This window comes from Vipera berus (assembly GCF_964194415.1).
Source record: "Vipera berus genome assembly, chromosome: Z".
NCBI lineage: Eukaryota > Metazoa > Chordata > Lepidosauria > Squamata > Viperidae > Vipera > Vipera berus.
The window spans coordinates 8,870,455-8,885,300 of record NC_138205.1 but is presented as its reverse complement, the minus strand read 5'-3'; the positions used below and the strand labels follow the sequence as shown (position 1 = coordinate 8,885,300).

The window sequence follows — 14,846 nt, the reverse complement described above, 5'->3', positions numbered from 1 at the left end:
CCCGAGTGCCGCGTAACAGAGTGAGCGCCTGTTACTCGTCCCAGCTTCTGCCAACCTAGCAGTTCGAAAGCACGTAAAAACGCAAGTAGAAAAATAGGGACCACTCCAGTGGGAAGGTAACAGCGTTCCGTGCGCCTTTGGCATCTAGTCATGCCGGTCACATAACCATGGAGACGTCCTCGGACGTCCTCTTTGGCTTTGAAACGGAGATGAGCACCGGCCCCTAGAGTCGGAAACGACTAGCATGCATGTGTGGGGGAACCTTTACCTTTTACCTTTTATGATTGACTTGTGAGGCCGGTGTGTTGTGCAATTAGCTCACATGGTGTAACCAGATGGTGGGTTTGTTGTCACGGTGAGTTGTAATGTGGGGGGGGGGGAAACGGGACGAAGGGAGGCTGAGCCAATCTCAATGTACACATGGTTGTACTTTGACAATAAAGGTTCATTCATTCATTAAATGCAGATGGACTGCTGAATCTTGCCCTGATGGGTTTGTTCCCCTATATTGTGCCATGCGTCTACAATTTATACAATCTGATCTTTTAAGCAAATATAGATGGGTCTTTTCCAGGGCCTGCTCAGATGCCCTCTCATCAGCTCTCCTGGCGGGAAGATTTCAGAGAAAGCCTTATTTGCAGAGATTTGCCCTCATAGAACCTCTCGCTCATGTCTCTATACAGATAGTCCTTGATTTACGACAGTTCATTTAGTGATGGTTCAAAGTTACAACGGCACTAAAGAAAGAGACTGAAGGTCATTTTTCACAGTTACGACCTTTGCAGCATCCCCATGGTAACATGATCAAAAATCAGATGCTTGGCAACTGGTTCATATTTATGACCAGGGTCCTGTGATCCCCTTTTGCGACCTTCTGACAAGCAAAGTCAGTGGGAGAGCCAGATTCCCGGAACAACCGGGTTACTATCTTATCAGCTGCAGCGATTCACTTAACAATGGTGGCAATAGAGGTCGTAAAATGGGAGAAAACTCACTTAACCAATGTCTCACTTAACAACAAAAATTTGTGGTCATAATTTGAGGACTACCCATAGGGTGCCCTTTCTATGGTACCCCACAACATGCTCTGCTCGCCCCAATCATTTTCAAAGGCAAGGGCCACACAGATAATTTTTGTGTTTATTATCTTTTAAGGGATGCTAACCCCACCCTCACACATCAGCTGACCAAATATATCCACCAAGTTATACAACTGTGCAAAAGTTTTGATTAGATATGTTATCTTATTGTCCTATTGTGTTTTGCTTTGTTTTGTTTTGCTTTGCCAATAAGGGATGGTTATGGTCAAATTTCAGGTAGACCTCGACTTACAACCACAATTGAACCCAAAATTTCTGTTGCTAAGTGAGACAGTTGTTAAGTGAGTTTTGCCCCAATTTACCACCTTTCTTGCCATAGTTGTTAAGTGAATCACTGCAGTTGTTAAGTTAGTGACATGGTTGTTAAGTGAATCTGACTTTGCTTGTCAGAAGGACATAGAAGGGGATCACATGACTCCAGAACATTGCAACTGTCATAAATATGAGTCAGATGCCAAGTGTCTGAATTTTGATCACATGACCCACAAGGATGCCACAACGGTCATAAGTGTGGAGGACTACCTGTATTTTTGTTTTTCACTGTATTCTTTTTGATTGTACAGGTCATAAGAAAGCATAAAAAAGACTGTAATTGAGATATTTGATTTAATCACTTGGGCTTTCAGCCACCATCTCGATAGACAGACAGATAGATAGATAGATAGATAGATAGATAGATAGATAGATAGATAGATAGATAGATAGATAGATAGATATAGATATAGATATAGATATAGATATAGATATAGATATATAGATATATAGATATATAGATATATAGATGATATATATGTTTTCTGAGGTTTTCGCGGGTGTTTGTATGTAGATCTTTGGTCATTCGGGTTTTTTCCCACGTAGAATTGAAGGTATAAGAGCAACGTTTCGACGAAATCTCATCCGTCATCCTCAGGCTGGTGGCTTCAGCTTCGTTCTTCTGGGAGAAGTGTGTGGTAGTGGCTGTTTGTTCCTCTTTTTTAAACTGCCAGAGGGGGTGTGTTCTGTGGGTGGAGGTGTGCTCTGATTGGGTGGGGGGCTAGCTGTGTTCTGATTGGGTGGGAGTGTGTTTTGAATGGGGGCTGTGTTCTGATTGGGTGGGGATGTGTTTTGAGTGGATGGGCTGGTCTCAGCTGCCAGCCTTAGACCTGAACTGGTGAGTTGTGCTGCTTTTGTTCGGCTCCGATATATGTAGATATATGTAGATCTTTGGTCATTCGGGTTTTTTCCCACGTAGAATTGGAGGTATCAGGGCGACGTTTTGACGAAATCCCATCCGTCATCCTCAGGCTGGTGGCTTCAGCTTCGCTCTTCTGGGAGAAGATCTACATACAAACACCCGCGAAAACCTCAGAAAACAAATATATATATATATATATATATATATATATATATATATATATATATATATATATATATATATATATATATATATATATATATATATATATATATGTGTGTGTGTGTGTGTGTGTGTGTGTGTGTGTGTGTGTGTGTGTATGTATGTAGGTATGTAGGTATGTATATGTATATGTATATACTGTATATATGTGTGTATGTGTGTGTGTGTGTGTGTATACACACACACCTGTATTCATTTTCCTAATCAACATACCTGTAGCACCACCACAAACCTTTCTCATACATATATACTCAGGAATATTAAGCAACTAAGGGAACTTCACACATCCTTGAATTACTTCCTGCTCGGTGTTACTAAACATTTGCTGAACCCTGTTTATTCCCACGCAGAATAAATACACGTCTCTTAAATTGCTTTGGGATTAACATGGCTTGTTCAGGTAGTCAGTTTAGAAATTGCTTCAATACGTGAGTCAATGAACATATGAAATAAAGAGCCAGTTTGATACAGTGGTGGAGGTGCTGCCCTAGAAACTAGGAGACAACGAGTTGTAGTCTAGCTGGTTGGGTAACTCTGGACCAATCACCAGGAGACTGTGAGTTCTAGTCCCTCCTTAGGCATGAAACCTGGCTGGGTGATTTTGGGCTAATCACCAGGAGACTGTGAGTTCTAGTCCCTCCTTAGGCATGAAACCTGGCTGGGTGATTTTGGGCTAATCACCAGGAGACTGTGAGTTCTAGTCCCTCCTTAGGCATGAAACCTGGCTGGGTGATTTTGGGCTAATCACCAGGAGACTGTGAGTTCTAGTCCTGCCTCAGTCATGAAAAATGGCTAGGTAACTTCAGGCCAATCACCAGGAGACTATGAGTTCTAATCCCATCTTACTCATGAAAGCCAGCTGGGAGGCTTTTGGCCAGTCACTGTCTCTCAGCCCAACCTACCTTATAGGGTTGTTTTAGGGAAAATAGGAGGAAGAAGGAGTATGAGGTACAGTCACCTCTTTGAGTTACTTATTAAAGTAATAAAGGGAGAATAAAAACCAACAAATAAATATTCTATTTTAGGAAATAGTGATGGTTGTAGTGTAATACAGTCATGGTGTAGCAAAATCTCATGACTTAGGGACATCATGAGGATAACAGGATGAATGAACTAAGCCTTTGGTTATATCATATGCTAGTTTGGAAATGCCTCTTTTCTGTTTTTCCGTGGAAAAGAGAAGTATAGTCATGCAGAATTTCTTAGGAATTATTTGCAGTGATCCTATCGTTTAAACTTTTTGCTCAACTGTTCACAAAAACATCTGCTTCCTAGCATTTTATTCTCTCCGAAATACAGACATTTTCTTCACAGGATTGTTTGCTCTGTAATTTCTTCCTTTTAAATAAAAATGAAATTGACCTCCCAAGTGGAATTTGGTCCTGCCCTGAAACATCTCTGAAGTGCCAGGGTGATTCACGTCCAGCTCAAGGAAGAAAAGATTGTGTCATCAACTTGACTGAAGGGTGGGATGCCTCTGAGCATGGGCAGAGCAAAAGCCTTTTGCACAAAGACTGGTTCATAGGTTTCAAATGAGTGCAATGCCTGCTTTCATTGCAATTCGGCCTCTTTGGCTTTAAAAGTATTTGGTTTCTGTCTTGTCAAAGATTTGTAGTCTCCAGAAATTTTCCAAACATGGACCAGTGATGGAAAACAAAGACAGGAATCCGCAATCACAGTTTGACACACTAGTTTTCTATATAAATTTTACTTTAGCTTTAGTTGAGGGAAATAATGTGCAATGGAAGGGTCAGAGTTCAGCAAACCCTAACCAAAACATCTGGAAAAATACCAGCTTTGGAATTTCAGTCCTTTAATGCAATACATCTCAATACTTTAATGGAACACCTCAGTTTCCAGTTTGTTAAGCAAAACTGCAAGCAAAAGACTTGGCTGGCTGGGGAATTCTGGGAGTTGAAGTCTTAAAGTTGCCAAGTTTGGAGACCCCTGCTTTAGGGAAAACTCTGTATGGACTTATAGGCAGAATGTGGTCCTCATGTGCCCATGGAGGAAGAATGCACACCTAGGAAAACTTTGCACAAAATGGCAAAATGGCCTCACAAAACACAGGAAAGAGATTTTTGAGCACTTCATTCAACCACTCTTAACATGTACCCTGCTTTTGAAATTGAATACCAAGATATTTTTATTCGTAGAGGTGTATGCTTGTGCTAAAAAAAATAATATGTGTCTGCTGCCTTTGGGAAAGGGAAGGGAAGGGAAGGGGGGAGAAAGAGAAAGGGAAGGAAAAAATTAGAAAGAGGGGGGGAAAGGAAAAGTCAAAGGATCCTGGATGGATGGATGGATCAATGGATCGATGTATATATGGATGGATGGATGGATGGATGGAAGATGAACGGAATAAAAGTGCAAACAGTGATCTCAAAAGGGGTAGTAAAATACTTATGTTCTGAGACTTCTCTTAAATTGCAGGCATGAAGGCTCTTGTTTTGATTCAGAAGCAAATTAATCACTGTATGGTTGAGTTCTGTTGTCCTGGAATAAAACAAGGCAATTCTACATGGAAATATTCCTATCATTTCCTATCCAATCCATCAACTGGAGGGGAAGGGGAGACTCTATCGCTTTTTAATATATTGATTGTCACTGTTTTTCTATCAGCTCCATGGGATTTGCAGCTCCTCATTGGTTGAGTAGATTTAGTGGACTTTTACTGGTGCCTTATCTATTTATTTGTCACATTTGCAACCAAAGCCTTTCTTCAAATGTTCAAGGCAAAGTATATAGTGTACTCTCATATTTTTATTTAGTATAAGAATCATGTAAACCACCCAGTGTCATTCTGAGAGTGAGATAGGCAATACCTAAATTTGGGAGGAGGAGGAGGAGGAGGAGGAGGAGGAGGAGGAGGAGGAGGAGGAGGAGGAGGAGAAAAGAAGACAACAATGTCAAATTCGGCTGATTGTATGAGAACCATAATAAACCTCCCTATCTCAGGTCCCTAGGAAGGACTTGAAAGGCAGATAAAAATGTAAAATCCAGCGAAGTTTGGCCCAAAAGGCAGATTGAAAGCCACCCCAGCCATAAATGTTTCCTGGGTGAGTTTGAGCCAAATATCTCTCTCTCTCTCTCTCTCTCTCTCTCTCTCTCTCTCTCTCTCTCTCTCTCTCTCTCTCTCTCTCTCTCTCTCTCCCTCCCTCCCTCCCTCCCTCCCTCCCTCCCTCCCCCTCTCTCTCCCATACATAGTCAAAGGAGATGTGGGATTTGTGGGTGCTCCATCAACGGATGGTTTTCAGAAATAGACTGGACCACCATTTGACTGGGATGGCATAAAGCAGGCAGGTTGGAATAGACCTCCAAGGTCCCTTCCAGCCCAATGGTTCTATGGTCTATCTTCTATGATTAAATTTCTGAAGATACTGGAATGGGATGGGCTGTCATTTCCATATTAATTGCATACTGGTATATATTTATATATTTCCAGACTGTATTTGTTTATTTTCCTTCTCCATTCCTTGTCTGAATGTGCATTGGATCGTGACCGGTCTAGCAGACACGTCTGTCTCCTTCTCCAAGCATACATTTACTGTTTCCATTACAATAAAGTACATATGTTTTCCAAACTGGGTCAGAAAGATGTTCTTTTCCAAGGGAGGGTCTTCCACAGTGGGGTTAAAAAAGTCAAGATGGCAGCAGTTCTGCAATTAATGCTCTGCCCTTTGTTACGTGTATGTATTTATGACAGTTGTAGCACCCTGAAGTCATGTGATCGCCATTCACAGCCATCCCACCTGGTTCCGACAAGCAAAGTCAAGGGGAGAAACTGGATTCTTTTAAGGATCATGTTGTTGTTAGTTGTGAAGTCTTGTCTGACCCATCGCGATCCCATGGACAATGTTCCTCCAGGCGTTCCTGTCCTCTACCATCTTCTGGAGTCCATTTAAGCTCACGCCTACTGCTTCAGTGACTCCATCCAGCCACCTCATTCTCTGTTGTCCCCTTCTTCTCTTGCCCTCAGCCTTTCCCAGCATGAGGCTCTTCTCCAGTGAGCCCTTCCTTCTCATTAGGTGGCCAAAGTATTTGAGTTTCAGCTTCAGGATCTGGCCTTCTAAAGAGCAGTCAGGGTTGATCTCCTCTAAGACTGACCAGTTTGATTGCCTTGCAGTCCAAGGGACTCGCAGGAGTCTTCTCCAGCACCATAGTTCAAAGGCCTCAATTCTTTGGTGCTCAGCTTTTCTTATGGTCCAACTTTCATAGCCATACATTGCAACTGGTTTAATGATCATATGATTCACTTAACAACAGCAGCAATTCCCTTAACAACCATGCCAAAAATTCTAAAATTGTGTGTGATTCACTTAACAACAGCCTTGCTTTGCAATGGAAATTCTGGTCCCAATTTTTGCCTTAAGTCAAGGACTGACTACCTGTATCCCAAAGTTCAGATTCTCTGGATTTTGCTTGAACTAATGTTCAGCCTGTTCCAGTTCAGTATGATTCATAGAAAATATGAGAGACTGTCTTACATCACATCGCTCTATTTATTCATTTCACCCAAATGTTATCCATTTAGCATTTCAGAGACAGAAAAGGCATTTTTTTCCCCCCAGCTATCCCAGATTCATTTAAGAAATTTATTTCACCACTGAATGCCTTTGACACGTGGCTTCCCATATTTACTGGAGCAACGTGGATTCTGTTCTCAGGCAGAAAGATAGTCAGCATCATCTCTCTTAAATATGCAAGAATTGTAAAAAAGGGCTGATGAAATGAATCAAATAGAAGAGGATATCAAAGAAGTTGGAAATAAGAAACATGAGAAATGCCTCTATTAGGGTTCATGGAAGACTAGAGATTCACATATCCTAATTCACATTATATATATATATATCCTTAATAATTATAAAAATGCAAATCCCGGGCATATCTGTATAGCAGTATGAAGTTCTCGAACTCCGGGAAGAATATAAAACAGCCGTTTATTGTTAAAATAGTAAAAACAATAAAAACAACTATTTACAAACCTTCGAGAACTTCATACTGCTATACATATGTATATACATACACACACACACACACACACACACACACATATTCCTTTTTGAAGTGCTGTCCTCTACAATTTCATTTTGTGGAGGATCTTGGAGTCCTAATGGAGACTCCCTGAAACATGGGCCAAAGGTGTGCTGCAGCTGCCAAAAAAGCCAACACAATCCTGGGCTGCATTAGGGATAGAGAGATAGAATCAAGATCACACAAAGTGTTCATACGATACGATAACGATACGATAATCCCACTTTCCAACGCCGTGGTAAGGCCAAACTTAGAATACTGCATCCAGTTTTGGTTTCCATGATATAAAAAAAGGTGTTGAGACTCTGGAAAGAGTGCAGAAAAGGGGGGATTGAAGGCTAAAACATACGAAGAACGTGTGCAGGAACTGGGTATTGTATGCCCAATTTAATGAAAAGAAAGACTAAGGGTGACATTGTATCAATGTCCTAATATCTAAGGGGCTGCCAAAAAGAAGAGGGGGTCAACCCATTCTCCAAAGCACCTGAAGGCAGGACAAGAAGCAAGGGCTGGAAACTAATGAAGGAAAGAAGCAACCTAGATCTAAGGATAAATTTCCTAACAGTCAGAACAATTAACCAGTGGAACGGCTTGCCTCCAGAAGTTGTGTGTGTTCCAACACTGGGGTTTTTTAAGAAGAGACTGGACAGCCACATGTCTGAAATGGTATAGAGTTTCCTGCCTGAGGCACAAGTTGGACTAGAAGTCCTCAAGGGTCCCTTCCAACTCTGTTGCTCTTGTTGTTTTAAAGAAAATGTTAGAAGAAGAATAAACAACAGGAGAGTCCTGTGTGCTAGTCGTTTCCGACTCTAGGGGCCGGTGCTCATCTCCGTTTCAAAGCCGAAGAGCCAGCGCTTGTCCGAGGACGTCTCCGTGTTCATGTGGCTGGCATGACTAGACGCCAAAGGCTCACGGAACGCTGTTACCTTCCCACCGTAGTGGTCCCTATTTTTCTACTTGCATTTTTACGTGCTTTCGAACTGCTAGGTTAGCAGAAGCTGGGACGAGTAACAGGCGCTCACTCTGTTACGCGGCACTCGGGATTCAACCCACCAAACTGCCGACCTTCTGATCGACAAGCTCAGCGTCCTAACCCACTGAGCCACCGCATCCCTTTCCTATATTCATTATAATGCCAGTGTTATATTTCTATTTTGGCCGCTATTTCTAGATTGGCTGCTCCCTATAAGCTAGCCCAGTTTTACGCAATTGGGTCTCTTTTGTCCCAGTTGCAACTGCACCAAAGGGATCCTTGACAGCAATATGCTTCCATCTCAGATTCTCCATCTTCTCTTGACTTGGGAAGCTGACTCTATCTGCAGCGCCTGTTCTCAAGCAGTGAATGAGTCCTCATTCCTGTTCAGCTCCTTGTCCAGCTGGCTTATCCACTACAACCCCATCACTTCCTGTTTCCCGGCTGATGTTTGAGTGCCATTGGCAAGGGATTACCAACTGTATTTTTTTCCCCTTCTTGGAATATGCCAGAAACAGAACAGATATGGCTGCCAAGCTCATGCACTAACCTCTGTCTCTCCCTTGCATTCTCTCTCTCTCTCTTTCTCAAGGTTGGCGATGCATTGTGCAATCTCCATGGCATTAGCACTGTTTATTTAAAAGAAAAGGAAGAAAATCGAGCTTTGGTGGAGAAGGACCAGGCCGGAAGGAGCTTTTTCAAACAATAAAGGAACTGTTTTAAGCTGAGAGGGAACAAGAAATCATCACATGGCCCCTCCAGATGCCAAATAGGTGTGCAAGAGGCCAAAATAATTGTTTAAAACAAGAACAAAGCGAAGAGGCCTTCAGAGATTAGTCCTGGCAAACTGAAACACACACAAAAGTGCCCAAGGTGCATTTATTTCCTAATACAGTGCTTAGCAGGCAGCCAGCACAGAAAGGGCCTCCACACTTCTTTGTGGATGACGCTGCCTTTCTGGTAAGAAATGTTACGTCACCAGACAAAGGGCACAACCACATGGGATGTGAATTAGTCATTTCTTCATCAAAAGGAACAATGCTTTCTTCTAGCATTGGGCACCCGTGAAACTCTCTGCTGTCTTCGAAGCCAGGAAAAATACGGGGAGGAAAGGGGGGGACAAATCAAAATGAAAAGGCAATCCTTTGTTTTGTTTTGACTGACTGGGGATTTATTTTTTTTTAGTTTGAAACGAAGGTTGGCAAAGAGAGACTTGAAAGAGGACAGACAAGAAGCAACGGAAAGAAACTAATCAAGGAGAAAACCATCCTAAAACTAAGGAGAAATTTCCTGACCGTGAGAACAATTAACCAGTGGAACAACTTGCCTCCAGAAGGTGTGGGTGCTCCAACACTGGAGGTTTTTAAGAAGAGATTGGACAGCCATTTGTCTGAAATGGTATAGGGCAGGGGTAGGCAACCTCGGCTCTTTTATGACTCGTGGACTTCAACTCCCAGAATTCCTGAGCCAGCATGGCTCAGCTTGGAAACCTCTCCCTTTCCCCTCAGCATGGCTGGCTCAGGAATTCTGGGAGTTGAAGTCCACGAGTCATAAAAGAGCCGAGGTTGCCTACCCCTGGTATAGGGTATCCTGCTTGAGCAGAGGGTTGGACTAGAAGATCTCCAAGGTCCCTTCCAACTCTGTTATTCTGTTTTTTGTTAAATTTATTTGCTGCCAATCTCGCCTTGGGGCTATTCCGGGTAATAAAAAAGAGAGAAAATGAAAGGAATATAAACAGACGTAAAATAAAAGAACCCATAAAATAAACAATGGAAAATGAACACAATGAGAAGACATCATAATATGATATCCTGATGTCTCCTAGTTAAAATGGAACTTAAGAAAGGAAAATTTGACATTTAGAGGCAGGAGACTTGATTGCTGCTTACTGTTGCTGGACTCGGCCAACATCAGCTTAGATATTAACTGCAGAAAAGGACAATAGAAGTGGGTTAATGTAGTACTCAGGACTGGAAGGAACCTTCAAAGTCTTCTAGTCCAACCCCCCTCTCAAGGCAGGAGACCTTATAAAATTATGGACAAATGGCTATCCAGTCTCTTCTTGAAAACATCCAGTGTTAGAGCACCCATCACTTTTACAGGCAAGCCATTCCACTGATTAGTTGTTCTCACTGTCAGGAAACACCTTGCCGTCCCTACTTGTGAACTTTCTAGAATCTAGATCAGACATGTCAAACACGAGGCCCGGGGGCCGGATCCGGCCAGCGAAGTGGTTTCATGTGGCCCGTGAAGCCATCCTGGAAACAGTGAGGGAATGGCCCCCACTGCCTTGGCCCTGCCCGAGAGACCCTCCTTCTGCCAGAGACCCTCAGATCTGTCCCACTCCTGCCCAGGCCCCCATAGGCACCCTTGATGCCAATGATGTAGAGCTGGCCACGCCCACCCAGTAGGCCACACCCACTCTAGCCATGCCCACCCAGTAGGCCACGCCTACCCTGGCCATACCCACCCGGCCCCTTGAGGGCAACAGCAATGCTGATGCGGCCCTCAATGAAATTGAGTTTGACACCCCTGATCTAGATGTATCCTAGTTGGATCATTGTGAAGTTCTTGCCATAATGCAATGCGAGCCTATGGCTACGAGCAGGGCTTTTTTTCTCATAGAAGTTGGAAGGGACCTTGGAGGTCATCTAGTCCAATCCCCTACTCAGGCAGGAAACCCTATACCATTTCAGACAAATTGCTGTCCAGTCTCTTCTTAAAAACCTCCAGTGTTGGGAGTATTCACAGCTTCTTCACAGCTTCATTGCCACAATGCTTTCTATGGTTCTTTATTAGTTGATTCAGTTTGTATATTACTTGATTCCAGGGCTTTTTTTGTCATAGAACGCTCAGAACGGAGTTCCGGCACCTTTTTTGGATGGAACCTTGTAGGGTAGGCAAGGTGGGTTGTATGACATGTGTGAGTTCCGGCACCTTTTTCTTTTACAAAAAAAGCACTGGCTACGAGATTTCACCAAACGTTCTACCGTAATTTTTTTTTTTAGTAACAGTCTTCTTTAGTTACCGGCATTATCCACCCCATAGTCATTCCATTTGTACCTTTTCTGCTTCGTTATTTTGATAAATTGCCACAAAGAAGAAGGGGTCAACCTATTCCCCAAAGCACCTGAAGGCAGGACAAGAAGCAACAGATGGAAACTAAACAAGGAGAGAAGCAACCTAGATCTAAGGAGAAACTTCCTGACTGTTAGAACAACTAATCACGGAACAGCTTGCCTTCAGAAGTTGTGGATCCTCTGTCACTGGAGGATTTCAAGAAGAGACTGGTCAGCGTGGTAATAGGGTCTTCTGCTAGAGCAGGGGATTCGACTAGAAGACCTCCAAGGTCCCTGCCAACTCTGTTATTTAGTCAGCTCTGCTTAGCAACAAATCAGCCAACTTCAGCAATTGAATCAGATGTTCCATCAGCAATAAATCAGTGCTTTAGTTCAAGGAGGAAATCAGCCCTGGAACTTTTATCAGGAAATAGAGTTTATAGCCTGCAAAAAAAAAAAGTCCACTCTCAAACAACAAGCTTTTTAATAAAAGTTACTTCTAAGAAAGATTACCCGGAAGTCACTTCAGCAATAAATAGCAGCTGTGAAAACCTACACTCTTATGAGCAAGCTTTTTATTTGTCCCTGGAGAATAACACCTAGCAGGATATTATGAATTTGACAAGTATGGGGAAAAAAATTTTAAAATAGCTATTATGTTTTTCCATCTCTCTGTGTGTGTGTGTGTGTGTAATCAAGGGTTTTAGAGTTTCTCCCATACGTTTCCAGGCTTTACAAGAACTTTCTCAATCTCCTCTGCAAAGGAGAAATGCATTTAACATTATAGATAAGACCTTGATTTACAACCGATCACTTGGCAACCATTCAAAATTGCAACAGAGCCCCCCCCCCAAATCAAGGGAGGGCAACTATAGCTCCTTTTTGACCTGTGGACTTCAACTCCCAGAATTCCATGCTGGCTCAGGAATTCCAGGAGTTGAAGTTCACAGGTCATAAAGGGGTCATTATTGCCCCCACCCCAAAAGCTATTTACGAACTGGTTCTGAAGTTCTGAAAGCCCATGGTTACATAACTGTATTTTGGGTTCTTAGCAATTGGCCTACATTTACGGCTGTTTGTAGCACCCCATAGTTTGTAGCACCCCATTGTAGCACTCCGTTGTCTCCAGAGGTTGTGGGTATTCCAACACTGGAGGTTTTTAAGAAGAAACTAGACAATCATTTGTCTGAAATAGTATAGGGTCTCCTACCTAAGCAGGGGGTTGTCACTAGAAGATCTCCAAGGCCCTTCCAACTTTGTTATTCGATTCTATTCTAGTCATGTGACCGTGATTTTCGACATTTTTGCTGAAAACCAGCATTTACTTCCAGTTTTGGGCAATTTGTCCCCCAGTGCAACAGCCCCCAACTTTTTCAACACCAGGGACCAGTTTTGTCGAAGACAATTTTTCCATAGATTCATGGGGGGAATGGCTTTGGTTTCGTTTGCTCTCCTGCCAACACATCCAGCTGTGCACCCTGGTTCCTAAGAGACCACAGACCATTACCGGTCTGTGTCCTGGGGGTTGGGGACCCCTGCCCTAGTGAACAGTGGGTTTCCTTTACGACTGCCATGTTTGCTTAATGTCCACTGCAAAACAAAAACAAAAAGATTTTAAAATCAGGTTGATCACGTGACGATCCATTTTACAAACGTCACCACCTACAACCCTAATGGGTAGGCTTATGCTTATAAGTCAAGGACAACCTGTGTTTTAAAGGCAGCAAGCTGATTCACAGCAATGGGTTAAATCATTGCAGTATTGTTTCACAGTCTAATTCTTTCTATCTACATGCATGTTCAGCAATCTTCCAAGCGGTAATAAATTTCAGGGGTGCCGAGTTTCACCCAAGGTTCACCTTCCTAGCTTTGAGGAAGAGATTTGCCCAAGAATGGAGCAACCTGTACCTGTGTCAGCGTAATTTTGAATGGGCAGCGCAATCTGCCAGTTCACCTTGGACAAGAACAGTCTCTTTTCCTTCCTCCAGAGTTAGAAAAAAGAAGGTTGCAAAAAAAAGGCCATTTTTGTATCTGGAAGCTACCCTTCACTAAGATCAGTCCGTCCCATTTTTAAAGACCCACCTCTACCTTATCGCTTAAATTCCCTGTCTCTGATCCACGCTTAATTGCAGTGATATTAACTGAAACCAGAAGGTTGATTTTCTTGTTATTCACTTACCATAATTTATTTTTATCTCTCGTATGGTCAGGGCATGCTGCTTCTGAGCAACTCCAGGCACCATCCTGGTCTGTTCTCCTGATCCTAATTCGACCCCATCACTAAGCAGTCGAGTCCACAGTACAGGTGGTCCCTGACTTAGGACCATATGGAGCCTGCCCACGAGTGTCATAACTCAGGAAGATTTTTATTTTTATTTTGCAGAAGTAAAAATTAAGTAAACAATGGATCGCTGTGGGGTGTGATTTCGCTGAAAATTGGCAGTAAATGCTGGGTTTTAGCAAAACTGTCATAAAATGGGTGCACCTGACTATGGGACATTGCAAAGGGCCATAAGACTTAAAGTACAATTATATGACCATGGGGAAGGGCAATCCTTGGAACTTTGAATCTGGGTCATAAGTACCTCCCAGGCAGAGCTGTTGTAACCTTGTACAATCACTAAGTGACTGATCGTAAATTGATTAATATTTGTATGAGTCTCTCTCTAGCTATTATGTGGCTTGTTTGGGGAAAAAAAACCTCTTTTGTTAATCTGGGTAAATTAAATGAGAAACTTGATTATGCATTTCCTTTGCATTTTAAAGCCATCAGAAGGACCAAAGCTTCTATAGATAGTCCTGGACTTAACAACCACAACTGAGTCCAACATTTCTGTTGCTGAGACATGTGTTAAGTGGGTTTTGCCCCACTTTACAGCCTTTTTGTCACCGTTGTTAAGTGAATCACTGCCGTTGTTCAGTTAGGAACACGGTTGTTCAGTGAATCTGGCTTCCCCATTAACTTTGCTTGGCAGAAGGTTGCATGACTCTGGGACACTGCAACTGTCACAAATACAAGTCAGTTGTCAAGCATCTGATTTTTTATTACATGCCCAAGGGGATGCTGCAATGGTCCTAAGTGTGAAAAACAGTCATAAGTTACTTTTTTCGGCTCCATTGTAACTTTGAATGGCCACTAAGCAAACTGCTGTAAGTCTAGGACTATCTATAGTAAGAAGGAAATTGTCACTTCTAGAGAGACTATGTGGCAGTATTTCTCAGCCTGAGCAACTCTAAGATGGATGGACCTCAAGTTCCAGAATTCCTCAGCCAACATGGCTGGC

At 42.7% G+C, this 14,846-nt stretch overlaps 1 long non-coding RNA gene across 1 annotated transcript; it reads right to left on the bottom strand.

Moving 5' to 3' along the window:
* Positions 1–9,652: 9,652 nt before the first annotated feature.
* LOC308677010 lies at positions 9,653–12,158 on the bottom strand. The gene is made up of 3 exons (XR_014028396.1): positions 11,324–12,158; positions 11,034–11,101; positions 9,653–10,674 (listed from the first exon to the last, which is right to left on the bottom strand). It is a non-coding gene; the product is annotated as an uncharacterized lncRNA (long non-coding RNA).
* Between the last annotated feature and the right edge of the window lie 2,688 nt (positions 12,159–14,846).